This window comes from Oryctolagus cuniculus, chromosome 1 (assembly GCF_051225735.1).
Source record: "Oryctolagus cuniculus isolate XC-2025 breed Fujian yellow rabbit chromosome 1, ASM5122573v1, whole genome shotgun sequence".
NCBI lineage: Eukaryota > Metazoa > Chordata > Mammalia > Lagomorpha > Leporidae > Oryctolagus > Oryctolagus cuniculus.
The window spans coordinates 165488234-165492909 of record NC_142867.1 but is presented as its reverse complement, the minus strand read 5'-3'; the positions used below and the strand labels follow the sequence as shown (position 1 = coordinate 165492909).

Sequence of the window (4676 nt, the reverse complement as noted above, 5' to 3'; positions counted from 1 at the left end):
CCTGGCTTAGACTTGGTGCAACCCAGGCTGTTGTGACCATTAGGAAATGAATCAGTGGAAGAGAGACACACACACTCTCTCTCTCTCTCTCTCCTCTTTCTGTAACTCTTCCTTTCACATATATTTAAAAAAAAAAAAAACCTGAAAATGAAATATCTAAACACAGAAAACTGTATCTCTTTGGCATGTACTAGGAATTCTTTTCTTAGTATTGATATCCTTTCCCAAGTATAAAAAAAATCAGTGGTAGAAGGAGTGTAGGCCTCCAGTGCAAAACTACAGAAGATTTGGATTTATTTGAAAGTTTCCCAAACTAACGCTGGATTTGACAAACCGCACAAGCTCAGCAGGTTTAGCTGTGATTGCAAGGCTGAGGAAAGCCTTGTGAGCCGGCCCACTTTGTTTTGAGGTGTGTATAAAAATGATTGTAGGATTTCCTTTTATGGTCTGCAATTAGCGTGTGTTTGTTTTGTCTTCTTGTGCAACTTCTGCCTCAGGAACCGAGTTGTTTGCTTCTCCTTCTTCCAAGAAAACACACATCGCAGCCTGCCTCAACTCAGCTCCATGCCTATTATGCAATTCCTATTTTTAACCTGTACAGTAAGACTGTCATGCTAATAATGTCCTCATACCAAAAATTAATTTTGAGCCTGGAAAGGTAAAAATGGATGTGCCCTGTGCATGTCAGTGTTCTTGCAGCCTAATTGAGCAATTTTTCCCCCAGACCATCATTAGAAATTTGACAAATGTGGCAGACCTGTTGGAGCCATGGAGCTGCAAATTTACATTCTGCCTGTGTATTCCAAGATTCTGTCCTGATCACTGATTTACATTTTCCATTAAGAGGCAGATTGAAGGAAAAAAAGGAAAAAAGAGGCAGAATTCAAGGAAGAACAGGTAGTGTGTTTGAGGAAATCAGAGACAAACTAGATTCTTAGATGAAAGAGGACGGCCCCCGCAGGGCGTGGCTGAGCCTTTAACTGGTAGGTAAGCATCCCGCTGTTAACCACCGGGCTTGCTTGTGTTTTCACTGAGTGGCTGCAGGGAATGAGAGACCTTGGTGGTTCCTCTGCTGCTGCGGCCTTGGCCTTGCAGCGGTTCTAGTGCCTGGTTCTTAATTACTAAGAATGCCTTCCTTTTCTTAATGTCTCACTTGGTTTCATTAATGAAATATTTTTTTTAGGTATCCCTTTTTAAGTGGACGTTTACTAAGTTTTTACCATGGCTCCAATATTGTCATTCATTTAACAAATATTTTGTGGTTGCTAGAACTGGGGTCAGGGTTATGGATTCAGTGTGGTGTAAAACAGATGCTGAGGTTTGTAGTAGTGTGGAGGTGCAAGATGTGGACTTCTTTTAAAGGCTGAGAGACGGAGGAAGACAGACTGGGGATGGGAGGAGGGGAGAAGAGAAAGAGAGAGAGAAAGAAATTCCCCCACTCGATTTACTCCCCAAATACACATAACAGCTGAGGTGGGGGCAGGCTGAAGCTAGGAACCAGGAACGAGGAACTCAATCCAGGTCTCCCACGTGAGTATTAGGGACCCAACTACTAGATACATCACCTCTGCCTCCCAGCTGGTAGCTGGAAGCTGGAATCAGGAGCAGAGCTGGGACCTGACCCAGGCACTCCTATACAGGATGCAGCCATCCAAGTAGTGTCCTAACCGCAGCCCCAACACTGGCTCCAAGATATGCTAATTCAATTGTCACTCCCTCCCCAGTCTAGGGTTAGGGCTCTGATGAGCACCCTGAGAGAAGGGGGGCGGGTTTGCAGGCCGCCCGGGAATGATTTCCCTGGGCAGTGTAGTTGCCTTCATGGGTTTTGCTGACTTACTCTTCCCAGCTAGTCTTTAATATAGGTTACCATCTTCACCGCGAAGATGACAAAGTGGAAACGTGCAAGTGATTGAAGTGTTCTTTGTCCTACACCTGGGTGCTTTTACAACAAGCAGCTGTGAGTGAAAGGGACTTGCTGATGGGTGGGATAACAAGCATGGAGATGGGACCCTTTAAGATAATCCTATTCTTCGTCCTTTCTGGAAATATTATTCTGTCAACCTGTCCCTACAAAGATAAACATAGCTATTATTGTAGCTTTAAAATGATGTAGAAGCAGTTTCAAAATATCTGCTGCGAAACCAACTCACAAACGCTACAGGCTTTAACTGAGGGGTAGGGTTTATTGTCTTAGTTTGTTCCAGATGCTATAATAAAATGCCATAGATGGAGCAGTTCAGACACCACAGAAGTTTGTTCACAGCTCTGCAGTTTGGGAAGGTCAGGATCAAGTCCCGGGCAGATTCCGCCCAAGGGGAAGACCTCATAGGAAGGGGAAATTCAAAGACAATGAACGGTTTCCACGAACTGTTTGGAGCTGCTTTGTGCTTCCTGGTTCACAGAGATGGCAGTTTCTCTTCTCCGGGTGTTCTCACTTGTTGCAAGGAGGCAGGCAGCTTCCTGTGGCCTGGTTTGTGAAGGCATGAGCCCTGTGTAGGAGGTCTTCATCCTCATGACCTAGACACAACCCCCAAGGCCCCACTTCCTAATGCCCTGCCCTGGAGGGGCCAGATTTCAGCGTGTGAATTTCGGAAGGGACATGAACATTCAGCCGGTAGCAGTTCCCTCCCATTATCTGCACGAAGTTCATCAGCTGCCTGGAGTGGCTACGACAGCTTTCAACACACAGCCTGACATCTCCTGAGCTCAACACTCAGCGGCTCTAAGTGTGGCCCCTGGTAGACACAGCAGCAGCGCTGGTAGCACCTGAGACAGTGTTAGAACCAGAATTAGAAATAAAAGTTTGTGGCTACTGGGCGAGCGTTGCTAGGGGCGGGCCCGGCAATCTGCATTTTGAGTCTCTCCCGTAGTTCTTGGGCGTGATTCATATGAACTGCTCTTCAGAACGCAGTCTGGTGTTAATACTGGGCAAAAAGTCAATCTGCTACTGGATAATACTTATAAATGTGTCAATGTGGCTAGAGAAATGAATACATATTTGCAGTTATCCTACATAGACTGTTAGAGCTGGAAGGAGATATTAGCTAGTGCAGCAACTTTCTTTTCTGTAGGAAGAAATTGAAAAGAAAATATATGCTGATGCAATTTTCAGTATTATCTATTTTATTCTTTCTATTGTGTTTGCTAATAAATCTAGTGATCAGCTGTATTCTGGTTTATGGTCAGTTGCTGAGAGAACAAGAGATGAGTCATATCATTCCTGCTTGGAGATCAAGACAGAATCTTGTGCATAGATCCTAGGCAAATCCATCACCTCTCTGGGGAGAATTCCAGGCCAGTGTCAGGGAAATGATATGCCGTAAGTGTCTTGCACAGGAGTCGCACCCTGAACTTGAATGTGAGTTCGCCGGGTAATATTAATCACGTTAGTTTCCCAAAATACTCTTTTTCATTTCCCAGTTTGTTTTCCCCAATCTGTTTCTTGTGTTTGTGTTCATCCCCATACAAACATATCTGGAAGTATAGCTGCTGTTTATTTATGCGGTAGATTTACAAAACATGCCAGCATGCCTGTAGGCATGAATACAATATAAATTGCACACCATAAATAAATGACAGAACAACAAAAACAAAAATACAGAAAAGCTGCAACTCATTTGCCTTTGTAACCAAGTTTTCTCTCGGCAGGGGAAATGGACACAGGTTGTGGAGCTACCTCTCCTAAAGTGAGTAGTACTCTATCTTTTCTTCCAATTAAAAAATCTGACTTAACGGCAAGATTAGTTGGCTAACAGAAAACAGTTAGCAATAACTATTCTAAAATTATTGTAACTATTGCCCTCAGGTGTGTGAATATGATTTATTTGAGCTTTTCTCTTTTCTATATTTTCTTCAGTGAACAACAGCACTAATTGTAGATCCTCTCTACTGAGTGCTTGCTCCAGAGTCGTTTAATTATCACAATAAGCTAATAGGGTCATTGGGGGCTGCTGTAAAGACTTTTACAAATTCGACGAATCCAGGTAACTTCCTGGGCTGCCAGGCAGGATGGAGTGGGCTGGGGGTGGAGGCCAGCACTCTCTCTTCCAGAATCCTCAGCAGCCGAGTTGCCCTGCACGCCTAACCTTCTGTGGCTCCCATTCACATCTCCCTGGAGGGCACCAGCACTCCTGAGCATGGTCTTTACATACAACGCTCTCTCCCAGGAGGCCAGAAGAGGCACCGCTGTGAAGGACGCCACACTTCTCTCCCTTTGCCTGTCTCACCACTCACCACGCTGTAGGCTGCCCTTCACTGACAGAGCTTCTGTAACTGTAACTCCAGCCTCGAAGGACAGAAACAGGACACCAGATGAGACTTTGCTGGGGGCTAGGGCCATCCCCTCTGAGAGGGTCCCTGGGTTTAGTTCTGCCTTGGCATCCCTCATTACAGGTCCTTCCAACCCCCTACAAGATCCTCAGACCCTATTTTCAACCAAGTTGAGCCATCCACCTGCAGCCTTTTCAGAAAAACCTGACGTCTCCCTTGGGAGTTGGTTTTGCTTTAAGATTCATTCTCTTCCCTCCAGAAATACCTTTTCTCAGGGCTGACTTACGCAGGCTAGAATCGTGTCCCAGGAGATCCCGCGGTGCTGTCTGAGCTCATCTCTGCCTCCCAGGTTCCCGTGGGAAGAGCACGTGGGCAAACAGCACAGGTTCCAGAGGGGTTGGCCTGCC

The 4676-nt window shown here is 45.5% G+C and overlaps 1 long non-coding RNA gene across 1 annotated transcript; it reads left to right on the top strand.

The window, feature by feature from the left end:
* The first annotated feature begins 1750 nt into the window (after window positions 1–1750).
* On the top strand, window positions 1751–4676 carry LOC149128741 (uncharacterized). Its single transcript, XR_016213521.1, has 3 exons — window positions 1751–1957; window positions 3649–3686; window positions 3857–4676. It is a non-coding gene; the product is annotated as an uncharacterized LOC149128741 (long non-coding RNA).